The sequence below is a fragment of the Lolium rigidum genome, chromosome 2 (assembly GCF_022539505.1).
Source record: "Lolium rigidum isolate FL_2022 chromosome 2, APGP_CSIRO_Lrig_0.1, whole genome shotgun sequence".
NCBI lineage: Eukaryota > Viridiplantae > Streptophyta > Magnoliopsida > Poales > Poaceae > Lolium > Lolium rigidum.
Window position 1 is genome coordinate 277,542,799 of NC_061509.1, and position 16,377 is coordinate 277,559,175.

At 43.6% G+C, this 16,377-nt stretch overlaps 1 pseudogene; it reads left to right on the plus strand.

The window, feature by feature from the left end:
* Positions 1 to 10,335: 10,335 nt before the first annotated feature.
* LOC124691004 lies at positions 10,336 to 14,567 on the plus strand (annotated as a pseudogene).
* The last annotated feature ends 1,810 nt before the right edge of the window (positions 14,568 to 16,377 follow it).

The following is a 16,377-nucleotide window of genomic DNA, read 5'->3' on the forward strand; positions in this document are numbered from 1 at the left end:
TAACATAACCAATCAAAACAGAGCAACTTGTTATTAGTATATTCTTCAAATAAGATTTTTTTACTCAGTCATCCACAATATACAAAGTGTGACATGGATGAAGCTTTGAATAACAAAAATTGTCTTAATCAAAGCAATTTTACATTATTTCACGTATGGCCTTACCGTTGGCGTTTGTGGCTCAAAATTCTCGTTCTTGTCATCCTTACTATAGCTACTTCTATTGGCACTGTAGTCGAAAAACGCCAGCTTCTGGTCTATCTTGCTTTTGGCAAACTTGGAAACCGCTAGCCTCCTGCTTTTCCTCTGAAAATATAGAACCAACACCACGCCAGAGTGATAGATTCGATATTTGTTTATACGTCCAAGGATAACAAATAATGTGAGTTGTGAAATTATTGTGCCAGAATCATCTAAGCACACATTAGGACGCGGTGACGTGTATCTTTTGTAAATGCCAGAAACTACAAGGAACTCTAGATAAAATTTTCTTTTCCGGCAGAAAATTGTGGATGATGAGCTATGCCCCTTTGGATGTAAAGAAAGGGAGACAGTAGAACATTTTGTCCTAAATTGTCGGCGGACTACTCAAATCCTCGCGCTTCTCGGGATAGACCTGTCTGATCTCTCTGTTTTATATCAGATATTTACGACACAGCCAGGGACAAGTGTTCAGACCAGAAAAAGAAAGGTTGGGACCTTGTCATTACAGGATCCTTGTGGACCATTTGGCTGTCTAGAAACAGGAAAGTGTTTGATGACATAGAAGTCCCACTTCACACTGCTGCCAAACAATGCATGGAAACTTGCAAGCTTTGGTCGCATAGGGCCAGGAAGGATGAGAGAGATGCACTTCTTCTCTGGTGTTCAGAGTGGCATATTTGACCTCTTCCCCTCTCTGTGTTCCTCTGTACATATCACTAGTTTTCCTCTCTTTCTTTCCCTTCACTCCCCCCTTGTGTTCTATGGTTGGTGTAACACTTTGAGCTGCCTTAGCTCCCTTAATAAAATTTTAGGTAGGGGTTCTCCCCTTCCGACTTGATCAAAAAAAAAGAAGAAAGGAAAATAATGCCAAAAGAAGCAAGAAAACTACTATCTGACACTATCTAGCCATAGAAGCATGATCGGTTCATAACAGAAACCGGAAGCTCTGTTTACTTGTTTCTGTTTTTTTCTGATAATATATGTTTCCTATCAGTCACACAAATACAAGCATGGAATTAGGAGTGTATCTTACTGTATAAGTCATCCATGTGCTACTTTTCTTTGCTCCTTCTTTATAACAAAATCCTGCACACTTTTCTTGCCCATTCTCCACGTTCTCTGGCCTCACGGTCTGCTGTCATTGGAGGTTAAGTCAATCTGTTGTATGCTTGTGCTTTATGAAAATTTTGATCAAGATGGAAAGGAAAAAACAAGGTACTATTGCGATATAAATTTAAAATGCGACGAAATTAAAGAATTCTTCTGAAATTCAAACACACAAACAAGAGATACTACATGCAAGTCTAGTATATACTGATATACATTGACAAGAGTGAAGAAAAGCATGCACATAGTGGTAGCAGAATTCTTCTGTTTCAGTTATATTTGATCCAAAGTACAACTCCTTCAATATCTGCATGTAAGTCGTCACTGTGATATCCATTGGGTGAACGTACATAGAAATACCTTGACTTGTCACGTAATGCCATCTGCATATATTAGTAAATAAGGCTATCCACGTATTGTTATTTTCTGGATTTTATTTATAATAAAGCTCCATCCTCTTTTACATCTAGCGGACTACAAAAGACTGGTAATAAAGTGGCAGAACAACAATCTCATCCAGGACACAATGATAGCACACACCAACAATATATCCATCCAAAGCGACAATTTAAGATGTTCAATGCATTTACCGACCAGCAAGCTATAAAATAAAATCGTTTTGTATCGCTGTTAATTTGAGTTTGATATACGAGAACATGCATCTGATACTTGAAAGAAGAAATGTCCATGGTTAACGCAGCAATGAGAGGTGAGATGGTTCCATGGAGGTTCTCACCATCTGAGACTTAAAATCAACGAGTCTACTGCCGTTGGCAAGCAGCGAGAGGCTTTGATGCTCCAATGCCATCTTCTGCCCCATCTTGGTCTTGGCAGACTGCGAATCACTTGCCGGCATCTCTCTCTTTCTCTGAAAATTAATTAAGCAGCCATTATTATGCATGTAGATATTAACCAACCACTATATCTGTCCCTAAATCTAATTTAGTCTAACAATAGGCACTAGTCACTAGCCAGTTCATCAAGAATAATCTCTCGTGACAAAAAAAAAATAGACGTACGGATCATGTCGCAACTCTAGCATTTTCCTAGTGTGTTTAAAAACAAGCGAGGGTGAGTGTGCGTCTGCTTTGTACTCAGCTACAAAAAAAAGCGAAAAAAAATATAGCACGGTGGAGTTTTGATAAGCATCAAATGATGTACTACAAACAGGGAGTAAATGGGACCGATAATCGAAGTTCCTGACGAGAAATACTCAGTAAGCAATCACCTTGTTAAATTTTAGATAAAATTGCTAACCAAATCAAGAGGAAAGGAAAACAAAGCGAAAGGAAGCAAGAAAAGCTACTCTGAAACTATCCGGCCATATAAGCTTGATGATTTTCATAGCTGAAACTGGTATCTCTGTTTATTTGTTTCTAATTTTCCTGCTAAGACGTGTTTCTATCACTCACACAATTACAAGGATGGTGACGAGGGATCACCTCGGCAATGCCTACGTATTGTAGACTAGGGTTTTCGGGAAGAGCGACGATGGAGATTCCGGGGACGAGATTAGGCACACGACGTACCCAGCTTCGGGTCCCCTCGGTGGAGGATCCCTACGTGCTGCTAGCAATCTACTATATGATCATAGATGTGTTTACAGGGTGCCGCCGTAAGCGGAGCTATGTTGTCTATCTCTATGTTTATCTCTTGGCCTCCTTATTTCGGGTGCCCTGGCTAGCTTTATATATGCAACCAGCCTAGGGTTTTACAAGAGTCCTAGTCGACTACTTCTTCGGGTTGCCTTGTTGGGCCTTCTCCATATTGAGTCTTCTCTATATTGGGCCGAGCCGGGTATACTAATAATGGGTACCCGAAGGGTATGCCCATGTCGGTACCCCCGAGTTTATAGGGAAGTCGAAGACTTGCGTAGAAACTCCAAGCATAACCATCTCCGAAGTCGAAGAAAATACAAGGCAAGGTCCATGCCGTAGATCATGTGTAGCGTAGATGATGTCGACGATTCTCGAAGTGAATTTTCTATCGGGTGCGCGGCAGCGCTCCCGATGGGAGTAGCCCCCGAGTCTATGGGCAAATGCTTGCACTTGGGCATAGACTCAAGTTGTACTACTCGATGAAGAACTTAACTATATTTCTGGAAAACTTGATGAAATCCATGTGCTCCCGATGGGAGTAGGCTCCACTCGAGTCGTAGAATCGAGTTGAGTCTACAAACCTTAATTGTCGTAAATGCTGTCGAAGTTATCTTTCTATCGGGTGCGCGACCAGCGCTCCCGATGGGAGTAGCCCCCGAGGCTACATCCAAGTGTTTGGACTTGGGTGTAGGCTCAACTTGCTTTTACTCGATACCACAATTTTTCCTCTTTCTTGTATCTTATCGGGAGGGTGAACAATACTCTCGATAAGAGTAGCCCCCGAGCCTATGCACAAGTGTTTGCACTTAGGCATAGGCTCAAGTTGTACTACTCGATAAAAAAACTTGACTATATTTCTGGGCGCAGCCCCTCTTTTTATCGACTTCAGGCCGTTGCTATTTTTATTTGACATCCATATCTATATTGTACAGGGATAATGGTAATTGGGGCTAGTTCATCTGACGGATCGGGTACTAGTTAAGCTGCTCTAGTGGCAATCCGCAAAAACCTACTTCAAGATCACGTCCCTGGACATGATCTCGGGATATCGGTGTAAACTTCGACGAGTGCCGCTTAAGGTCTTACCATTCAGTCGAGTCCCGAGTCATGTTTATCGGGTACCTAACGCGTCCGTTAGGATTTTTCTTCGTATCCGTTGATACGGATAAAAGTAGCAGAGCGCAGTCTTTGGCGATGCCACGCCCAGCAGAACGGATGCGGGGTCTTACCTTCGCAAATTTGCGGCATTCAGAAATTGATCGCAACTTTGGCGTTCGAGAATATATTGTCGAGTGCCTTGTTCGGCTGATGCAATGACCCATTTTGCGGGTTCTTCTATATTTTTCTCTCGGGCTTGATGAGACAGCCGAATATATTGGTGCTTCTATATTGTCATCAAGCACATCGCCGATGCTCTTGCTCAGAACAAATGACGAGTCAATGGACCCGAAGATTTGTCCATCCTCTTTTTCTTTTTCTCCCCTTTTTTTTCTACTCCTCTTTTTTTTTTTTTTTTTTTTTTTTTTTTGGTTTCTCCTTGATGATAATTTCGTCGAGTTCCTCCCTCAGGAAAATTTCCTCGGGTCCTCCTTGAGGACAATTCTTCGGGTCCTCTTGGAGGACAATTTCTTCGGCACCTCCTTGAGTATAATTCTTCGGCACCTCCTTGAGGATAATTCTTCGGCACCTCCTTGAGTATAATTCTTCGGCACCTCCTTGAGTATAATTCTTCGGCACCTCCTTGAGTATAATTCTTCGGCACCTCCTTGAGGATAATTCTTCGGGTCCTCCCTGAGGACAATTCTTCGGCACCTCCTTGAAGATAATTTTTCGGGACCTCCTTGAAGATAATTTTTCGGGACCTCCTTGAAGATAATTTTTCGGGACCTCCTTGAATAAGATTTCGTCGGGTTCCTCCCTGAAGAAGATTTCGTCGGGTCCTGTTCTTTCTTCAAGATAATTTCGTCGAGTTCTCCCTGTAGACAATTTCGTCGGGTTCTCTCTTATATACTTTGAATTTTGCTTTCTCCTGCACAAATAAACAAACTTTTTCTATCTTTTCCTTGACTCTCTTTTTCGCATGCGGTGTCAGATGCTTGGATTCGATGATATGTAAAGCGAATATATGCCATGCAGCCCCCGAGTGTCGGGTGCGGCGAAAGGAAACGATAATCAACTTTGTGCAAAATAAAAGAACACTTAGCTTTTTGGACACGACGAAGTCGATGAGTCGAGTGTAGATAAGAAGTCTAGTCAAAGCAGAAACCACCAAATAGCAAAAAAATGGATGCCGCCAAATTGTTGATGAAGAAATAGCCGAGCCCCCGAGCGTTGCCGGGGTGATATCATGATTGTTGCTTAGACACGGTACCGCAGTTATAACCCAGGGCAAAGTCATTGTCGAGCCCCCGAGTGTTAGCCGTGATGTCGGAAGAGGTTGATGGAGTCGCGGCATCATATACGGTGAAACCATTTAGGATGAAGCCATTGTCAATAATATAATATGAGTCCACGAAGATGAATCCAAGATGAAGTATTTGAGATGAATCCATATTGAAGATTATGCCATTACATATAGAGCATATATTGAAGATAAATCTGTCGATATCATAGAGGATGAATCCATTGGCCCGAAGAATCCAGTAATAATCATAGAAGATGAATCCGCTGATATCATAGAAGATGAATCCATTGATCCGAAGAAAATAGTTCTAGTAATAACCATAGAAGATGAATCCATTGACCCGGAAACGCATCGGGTAATATTGTATAAGTGAACCAATAATAGCCCAAAGAAAACCGATCCAGTAATCCGAAGAAAATAAATCCACTGAACCGAAGAAGATAAAGCCACTAAGTCGAAGAAAATAATTTCACTGAGCCGAAGAAAATAATTTCACTGAGCCGGAGAAAATATATCCAGAGCCGAAGAAAATAAATCCATTGGTGTATTTGCGGTAATGACATAATGGTGCAGCCCCGGATGTCGGGTAAATTTGCTGTAATAATGCAATATTGCAGGCTTGCAGCCCCCGAGTATTCGGGTGTGGAGAAAATAAATAATAATTGACTCTCGAAAGAGGAACACTTAGCTCGGCTGCGACGAGGCCGATGTGGAGGCAGGTCGCATGGTAGACGCACTCGAAGTAGTTGCATGGCCAGACAATGGGTGATGTAGCAGCGAGACGCCCGCGACTGATGAGCACCCGATCATATCTAATCCGTGACAGGCGAGCCCAACAGCACGTGGCGGGTGTGCGACAGCGGGCGCGGTTGACCGAACAGAGTAGTCAAAGCTTTGTTTCAGTCTGCAATTGTAGAACACAAATTTGCACGCAAATAATAGTACGAGCCGAAAAATATTTGGCGGAATAATTTTTACGAGTAATAATAAATTGGAAATATAGCACTTGATATTTTTGTATCGGATGGTAGCCCTTAATTATCTTGTGATATCTGCTCTAAAACCGTCATGGTTGCTCGTTTAATATTGTCAGTTAGTTTCATAGAGAGTACAGATTGAATCAACTCCTATTATGAAATAGTGACGCTAGTGGAGAAATCAAGAGATCCAGATGATAATAATTATACGTATGTACGTGAGATAGTAATAAAAGTACTTAGCTTTGCTTTTTGGTTGAAATTGATCGGATCCTCAGATTTTGGAAAGTGCTCGTCAAACGTTCCAAGGAAATCCTAGTAGAGCTCACGGTGATTTGATGCACTGTTTTAGTCCTGCCGGCCTTGGACTTCCTAGATGTAGTGGACGTATGTCCTGGCCTCCGTGCCTGATTGGATCTTCGAATTCCATGTTCAATCTGATCAGCTGCGTGATCACGTGCAATCGTCGGATACACTTCTTCTCTGAATCCTTCCCTGTAGATGTACGCACGAACACGTTGGTAGCCAAGCCGAGACGAACATCCTGATCTGCTGTATACCCAATCGCTGACGACAAGTTGCACTTGAAGATGATGAAGTCGCCGCTTATCGATGAACTTGAAATTCGAACACCCGATCTCATCAGGCTATTGCTTGATCGATGATGAAACTGACGGATCCCGCCCGGATGACGAAATCCAGTCGTCGCAAATCCCCACGGTCGGCGCCAATTGACGAGGGATCACCTCGGCAATGCCTACGTATTGTAGACTAGGGTTTTCGGGAAGAGCGACGATGGAGATTCCGGGGACGAGATTAGGCACACGACGTACCCAGCTTCGGGTCCCCTCGGTGGAGGATCCCTACGTGCTCGCTAGCAATCTACTATATGATCATAGATGTGTTTACAGGGTGCCGCCGTAAGCGGAGCTATGTTGTCTATCTCTATGTTTATCTCTTGGCCTCCTTATTTCGGGTGCCCTGGCTAGCTTTATATATGCAACCAGCCTAGGGTTTTACAAGAGTCCTAGTCGACTACTTCTTCGGGTTGCCTTGTTGGGCCTTCTCCATATTGAGTCTTCTCTATATTGGGCCGAGCCAGGTATACTAATAATGGGTACCCGAAGGGTATGCCCATGTCAGATGGAATTAGGAATTATCTTACTTTATAAGTTAGCCATGTGCTAGTTTTCTTTGCTCCTTCTTCATAGGAAAGGCCTGGGCACTTTTTTTCCCCATTCTCCGCGCTCTCTGGCGTCACAGTCTGCCATGGAGGTTGGTCAATCAGATGTATGCTGGTACAATTTTCCTGCTAAGACGTGATGTTCTGAAAGGAGCCATTTTTCTCTATCTTAACAATATAAAAGGAGAGCCAAATCAACAGAACACTTACTCTCAAATAGTCGATTTTCCCATCTGGATTATGGCAGCCGTCCACTTCGCTAGACCGTTGAGCAACAGCAGTAGCGAGCTCCTCATGCTACGATAACACCCCCAAAAAAATTATTGCACCACGAGAAGTTCGAGTTGACAAAAGAGAAAAAAAAATAACACATATATATCCCTCATTTTCTGAAAAATATAATTATATCCGAATAGCACGGAAAATGCATACATGCATTGTGTATTTCTACCGGTCGGTTCATTACTAATTAAGTACTAGAAGGAAAAAATATCAGCACATAACTTTAAGTTTGTCGGGCATACAGTTCCACATGATAAGCATGAGTGCATGACCGAAGATTCAGTAACAAAGGAGAAAAGGGTAATGGAGTGTAACATCATGAGATTTAAAATGCCACGAAATTAAAGAATTCTACTTAAACTGAAACACAAACAAGAGATATTATATGCAAATCTAGTGTACACTAATATATACAAATTGAAAAGAGTTAAGAATTCAAGATGTTCAATGCAATTACCACCCGTAAGAAAATCGTCTTGTATCTGTGCAGACTAATTATTCGAGTGTGATGTGATGCTAGAAGGCAGCATATTGATCGATCGACCGGTAAATCTGTCACTAAATCTCATCTAGTCTAGCGCGCAATAAGCAGTACGTATAGCTAGCTAGTCAGTTGGTCGAAGAAAAATCTTGAAAACAGGCGTACGCATGAGAATGCTGGCGCGTACAACTCTAGCTACTATGTTTCCCTAGCGTGCTCACGAACAAAAAAGGGAGGGCGCCGTGTGTCGCGTGCATGTGCGTCTGCCCTGTACTCCCTCCTCTCTCCATTTCAAAACAAGGGTCACAAATGTATTTAGATACAAGTGTATAATAATTTTTAGAGTAAAATGCTTCGGGGGTCACGAAGTTGCCATCGATGAGCGTATTAGTCACGAACTGAGAAAATGGCAAGTATTGGTCACGAAGTTGTAGAATTGTGTCTCGTTAGTCTTTCCATCAGGACGGCCGTTAAGTTGGTGACGTGGCGCCATAAGTGGTCACGTGAATCGCGCGTGAGGCTGGCCCGTAGCCAAAAATCTGACAGAAATTATTGTAATATTGTAAAATCAATATAAAAATATCTATAGGCCCAAATTTAGCAAATAATATACCGTTGGATTCAGAAAAAAAGAGTAGAACACTTTGGTATTGTTGGTTTGCACTTGTGCAAAACTAACAGATATTCAAATTTTAATGAGTGTTTTGCAAACCAACAATACCAAAGTGGTCTACTCCTTTTTCTGAATCCAACGGTATATTATTTGCTAAATTTGGGCCCGTAGATATTTTTATATTGATTTTACAATATTACAATAATTTCTGTAAGGTTTTTGTCTACGGGCCAGCCTCACGCGCGTTTCACGTGACCACTGATAGCGCCACGTCACCAACTTAACAGCCGTCCTGACGGAAAGACTAACGAGACACAGTTCTGCAATTTCGTGATCAATACTTGCCATTTTCCCAGTTGGTGACTAATACGCTCATCGATGGCAAATTCGTGACCCCCGAAGCGTTTTACTCTCTAAATAACATATCTAGATAAAACTACGACCCTTATTTTGAAACGGAGGTAGTACATGAAAGGTAACACTGCATGGGAGGAGTTTTACAAGCATCGTCAGGAACGAAGACATCCCAAGAACGCCGAGAATAAAACGCTCCGTTAATCAGAAAATGAATGACTATGACACGAATCTGTACTTATATCAAAAGAAGTACTCCCTCCATCCCACGAAATATGTGGAAAGTTTGTTAAAATTTGAATGTACACCTAGATCTCAGATAAGTTTGGTAAAACGGAAGGAGTAGTAGGTTTGAAGTAAATAAATGAATGGAGGGAGCGGAAGGAGATGCAGATGAGCATGCATGGTGAGGAGGGGACTTGCTCTGATGGGGGCGTCGGTCGCCATGGGTGCGCTGTCCGTAGCTCCGATGGCGATGTGGGATTGAGCCAGATCGAGGAGGAAGAAGAGGCGACCGTTGGGCAGCTGGGGCGATTGGCGGTATCGACGGGGTTGATTTATACACGACAGAGGAAGTGCTAGCTCACGAAAGGAGCAAGCTAGAAATCAGGCGATCTGTTACCTTTTTTTTGGTGTGAGAGAGGATCTTCCGTTCCATTCTACGTAGATAGCTCCCAGGTTAATTCGTTGCTCGCGTCGCGCACGCATGCCACTTCCACCACGTAGCCACGTACGTACCCACGACCACGACCCACGCGCACAAGTAGAGGCGGACCCAGGAATTTCTTGAAACCTGGGCGCGCGCCGCATGGCAACTAAATTTTTCAGAAAAGAGTAAGAGCAACTCCCCAGCCAAGGGAAAAGTCCAATTTAAACCTTGAACTTGTAGGCCTTAGCTAACTAGAACCCCAAACTTGCATTCCCCGAAATCAGCACACCAAACTTTGAAATCCCGGTCTATTTTGGACCCTAGGCCGGGTTCCTGCATTGTAGGAAAAAATTCCAAACAATTCTTTTTATTACACTCAATGACTAAGCTGGCCCACTTGTCATATGTCTCATCTACCTCCGGACTCTACTCCTCAATCAATTTCTCCCCTCCCAATCCTGGCTCGTCCAAATGTATGCTGCCATGGCCGTTGATCTGAGCGGGGGACGGGGAGCGCTGCCGCATTTTCTGGTCACGCACCGCCGCGAAGGAGCGCTCGGTAGCCGGAAAAATGGCGCTCGGGCAATGGAGGGCCGCCGCAGCCGGAGAGGTCGTAGGAGCCGGCCGGACCTAATCAGTGGGGGAGTGATGCTACCTTCCAAATCCCGGGACGCGCGCGATGCAGTGCTCGCCGAGCGGAGGACGGCGACGCGGTAAAACGTTGACTGCTGGTGCTGTTTGTGCCCAGTATGCACGCTCGGTGCGCCGGTGGCCAAGGTGACGTGCTGCGGCAAGCATGCGACGACAGCTGGCCAACAGCAGCGCAGGTGCGCGGTGGCAGCGAGCTCACAATAGCAGACAAGCAGGCTGTGGCAGCAAATACACATCTACACACCAGCCCGCGGCAGCGAGCAAGCATGCAGTTAGGATTAGGAGCACGCCCGTCGTGGCTGCCCTTCTCGTTGTGGAAGCAATTAGGAATAAGAGGAAAGCAATGAAGAGGACAAATGACATGCGGGTCCGAGTTGTCAGTGAGATAGCATATTATTCCGCCTGGGATTGCAGTGTTCCCGGTGTGCCAAACGGGTGTAGGGTCTAAAATAGGCTGGGATTACAAAGTTCAGTGTGCTGATTACCGGGATTGCAAGTTTGGGGTTCGATTTATCTAATGCTTACAAGTTCAAGGTTTAAATTAGACTTTTTCCCCCAGCCAATCCTTTAAAATCCTCTTCCCTTCAAAAATCCAGGGTTTTATAGTTTCTCAACCTGGGCGGCCGCCCGCTGCTGCTCTTCCGCTCCACCTCCGCGTCTTCCCTGGTCTCCGCTGATTGGCCCTGCCCCGACCTCCGCCGAGCTCCTTCGCCCTAACCCTAGCTCCTCCCGGCGACCGAAGGCGGCGCTCCGGCCTGGCCCTCGGAGAAACGGTCCTCCTTCGCCTCCCTCCGCAGCCATCCTCCCTCCCCCGCGCCTCCCTCGTCTGCAAACGCTGGCACAACATCATCTCCGACCCCCAATTTCTCCGCCGCTTCCGAAAGCACCACCCCTGAACCTCCTCTGCTCGGCTTCTTCACCGGCCATATTGGCATGAAACCCGTCTTTGCTGCCGTCCTAGACTCGCCCAACCACATCCCTCCCGCCCGCTTCTCCACTGCCACTGGGTCTTCATGGGCTGCCGCCACGGTCTCGCCATCCTCATCAATGACTATGAGCGCGAGGTCCTCGTGTGGGATCCTCTCACTGGCCAGCAGCACCGCGTGCCTTTTCCGCCGGGGCTCCGCAACAATGGAAGGGAGTGTGTGTGGCGCTGGAACGCCGCGGTGCTGTGCGCTGACGCCGAGGATGGGCATCTGCACGGTGATTGCTTCTCGAGCCCGTTCAAACTGGTGTTGGTGCGCAGCGAACTCACACAGACTTTTGCTTGCCTCTACGAATCGGTGTCCGGTGCGTGGGGAAATATTGTCTCGGTGGTGACTGCTCATGTGATTCATCCGATGAGGCCCAACATCCTCGTCCGGAACGCAATTTACTGGTCCTTTTTTCGAGGTGATATCCTTGTGTTTGATACTGAAAAGCAAACCCTCGGTGTGATCGAGAAGCCGGCAGAAGCTCCTATTTCCGACCACTGGTCTTTTCAGCTCTTGCGGACAGATGATGATACTGGCCTTGGCCTCGCAGTAATGTCAAAACTGAGCATCCAATTATGGGAGTGGAAATCGAGATGTGATGGTGGTACTGGATGGGTTCTGCTGCAGAAAATCATTCAAGTGGAGGGGCTCTTTCCACGGGGAACGCGTAGCATTAAAAAAGAGGCGAGGATGGTGGGGTATGACGAAGATTCAAATGTGATTGTTCTCACCACATACATTGGTGACTTCATGCTAGACCTTGAGACCATGCGGTTCACAACTATTTGTAAGGAAAAAATAAGCTTCAGTAGCATGGTTCATTATCCCTACAGGAACTTCTATACTGCAGGTACCACCACTTTACCTCGTCCTCGTGTGTAACAACTATCAAGATTGATTCTAATTACTACTTGTATGTGTTTGACTTATTATTGCTTTGTAAAAGGTCGACTAGATACATATATATGACAACTTCAGTTTAGGTGATCTTATGGCAAATTGGCAATCTAATTTCTTATATTTTAACTTGGGTAAATTAGATCTATCGCAAAAATATAACTATTGCTATTGCTCCGTGGCCATTACTATGTTCCTCAACTTGTATTAATCTTTTCATCAGAAATTTTATATCGATAGGAAAATGGCAGCAACAACCATAAAATGGTTATAGTTGAACCATCCGATATGTGAAATTGTTAATCGATTGGAACATTTCAAAGCTTAAGCTTGTATGTTTTCCATTCAATACATTTTCGTTTAAGATAATGTTTATCTTTATTGATCTTGGTACTCCCTTTGATTCATATTATTTGATGCTAAAATGGATGTATCTACAACTAAAATTTATCTAGATACATCTATATTAGCCTCATATAATATGAATGGGAGGGAGTACTATTCATTAACTCGTAAACATGTATTTTTATTTTCTTACCAAAAAATAGTAGTACTACTTTAAATTCAACTAGTACTTAGTAATGCTGAAATTGCATGGAATCCCTCGATACGTGCATATTTTGTTTGGAACCATTGGACATAACTAGTACTAATTTTCTTCTGAAGTATTCCTGATGACTGAATTTTCTTTGAACATCTAAGAAGTCTTTACATGTCTTGGGAAAGGATTATTATCATTCTCTCTTGCACCTAACAAATGACAATATATGTTGCTTCATCTTTTTTGTACTTGTCTCAAAAGCTACTCACCCTCTCCCTTCTAGTTACTGAATATTTAACTGCACATATGATTTCTCATGTATCCAACTTCTCCTTGAACTTTCATTTGTGTATTCTTATTGGGCTTGTTTTGCTTGTAGGCAGGGGAGTTGGGAGGAAATGGGTCGATTTGGAACTGTAAACACATTAGAGCAGCTGATCTAATGTGTTATGTTGGTTCAGCAAGTAAGGTCAACTAATCTATTTGGCATGCATATATCTTTTTCTGTTGGTACCTCGGTTTATAATATGATGTATGATCTATTGTTTTCGGATTCTGGTGCATGGATTTTATTAATCTGTAAACTGTCTAGTTCGTACATTTGCAAAACACATGCCTGAGTTATATTCCAGATGTTGATGCTTGGTAGCTCGTGAGCCTCTCATATGCACATGATACAAAAGTGAATCTCGAATGACTTGCTACTATAGGAAATTTAGTTTTTACATCTGATGGAGTCACTGATCTAACACTAGTTTCTACTGTGACCATATGGTTACAGGGGTAGCATTGTCAGTATTTAAATGGCAGCAGGTAGATTTCCAACATGGGTTTAAATGGCAGCGGTTTCTCGATTGACTTGCTAGTATAGGAAATTTAGTATTGTCAGTATTTAAACACATACTGAAATTTGGTTACATACATGCTTAAATACAAGTATTTGTAGAACCGTTATTCTATTCCGCAAAGAAAACGGCATAGATAGAGGTATGAGAGAGTTGTAGTCAGTGGCATATTTCTAACATGGGTTTTGTAATGGCATTTCTCCAACTCGCTAAAATTGTAACAAATGTAGCAAATGCATGTCAAAATCAGATACGGGGAGGTGTGCTAGTACAAACTAATTGTTCTTCTTATGAGTTAGGTACCGTATTCTTGTATTCTTACAGGAGTCCAATGATGGAGAAAATAAATCTCAAACTATGTGATAATTTAGGAAGTTCAGAAGCTTAGGAAGGAGAAATTTAGTCAAGGATCTCTTAGTTTGCAGTACTGTACCGATGGTACGTAATTTTGTAGCCCAAAACTCACAGAACATGCAAATAATAGAGGTTTAAGGCATGTGAAAACACTACAAACTAAGTTGTTCTTCTATTGCCAGGGAGACGTTAGCTTTGCCCAATACTTCCGAGAATTTTCAATTTTCTTTTTGCGCATAATCTGCCGAATTAGTATTGGTGTTTATTGTTGCGATCATGCGAAACTTTTCATTGTGTGACTAGTACAATTTTGTTTTCTTTACCGATGACATTGGTGGCTGCTGTGCAGGTTCCCTGGGTTCTGTTGGAGTTGCTGAGATGCGGAAATGGCTGTCTGCTATAGTTTCCTCCGTCTTTGTTTGCTGTGGCGGCTCACGTGTTCAAGGCTGAAAGTGACTCTGTGTAGTAGCTGGACTTCGAGGGTTTAATCGTGTAATTTGCTACCTTAGTCGTACAGCTTGGTGCGATCCTATGTAGTAGTAGTTTTGAGCCTGCCCACTGAAAACTGCTGTTGTACATTGCTGAAGCACCGGGGCATTCCTCTGTTTCCAAAGTTCGTGGCTGACCGTCTTCGACTGCTAATTTGTAGTGTTTAAATTTATTTTTTATGTTCCAAAGATTATGCTGTATTTTGAAGTAAGCATTCCCACAATATATTGTTGTGTCCGCCATCCCCCACGAGATTGAGAAATCAACAAAACAAACCGGTCAACTTTGGATGTTAAAAAAAACACCATATTTCAAAATTCGTCAAAGTAATGCCCACGGTAGTAAATGCTGATTTGTCGATTTTGAAGCGTATTATCAGTGTCCTAGTCCTGCCAATCTAGATCATCTGGGTACAGTGGACACTGACATCGTAATCCAAGAATGGTGGATGAAGGAGAGAAGGAGGTTCGGACACAACGAGAAAAGTGGGTTGACGGCCTACCGTGCACGCTAATTTTTTTGCTGTACCAGATTGTAGCTATACCGAATTGCCGAAAGTCAAGTTTAAGCATTCCTACATATCGCAAGGCAAATTGTGTAACCCCCAAATTAGCTCAGTGATCCTCCCTGTAGTTTACTAGACAAGGTCGTTTTGGCATCAGATTGTTTATCGCTGATAGAACGACTGATCTCGTCTGTAATAGTCAGATCTGCTGTTGGAATTGTGGTTGCAGACATCAAGCAACTGGTGGTTTCCTTCTCGTCGGCATGCTTTCGTCACGTGAGGCATTATCTGAATGAGGTTAGCTAAGACTAGTAATTTATCTTCAAGTATTTTCTATTCTGTTCCGGATTGTATCCAAGGAACCATTTGTATTGATGTGAATTAATCAATAAAGCGTTGTTCTCTCTCTCAAAAAAAAAAAACAATGTAACCTGTTATATTTCAAATGAATAATAAACTGGGGTTTTAGGTGTAAGGTGTTGGAGATGCTCTAAGACCATGCACTATGTAGTGCAAAAGCGAACCATAGAGGCCTTTGAATCGATTCAATACGTAGTAGAGCATCGACTCATATGTTCTGACAGGAAAAGCGGCTCATCTTCATGGTTCGAACCATGCCAATAGAAAAGTAGTACTAGTTTCTTGCATGCATGCTTACTATGCAAGGAGGAATATGGAAGAGAGAGAGAGGAGAGCCTTGGTCCTACGGTGGCAGTTGATACGGTTCAATACGTACATATTATAGTTTTTGCTACCGAATCATGTCTGACACACTTTTGCATTGAGTCGAATCCACATCGGCGGTTGAATGTACTGTATGACAGATGGAACGGGAAGTGACGGTGGAACTGAAGTTGAGTGCTAATTCAGGCTCGCTCACCTGACTGACGCTAATAAAAGGCAGTGCTGTAGTAGTAGAATTTGTTTCAGGCTGGAAATTAGCGGAGTCGCCAGCAGATAGATATCTCTTGCTCTGAAGAAAATTCAACATTGTCGCCGGCGTGGACTAGGGCGCCAATCGCGCGCTCACATGGAAGAGAACTTAGTAGAGAAGAAGAAGAAGAGAAAACAAATTGAGGATTCGTTGGCGGGCGGGCGAGACAGGCGTCGGCGCGTGAGTGAAGACACTTCCTTCCTCCTCACACCTCACCTCGCCTCGCCTGAAAGCACACCGACGCGACGCGCTCCTTCCTCGCCAATTTCTTACTACTCCTCTTTCCCTCCCCTTTCCACTTCCCACACCTGCATCTGCCCGAGCAGCCAGATCTC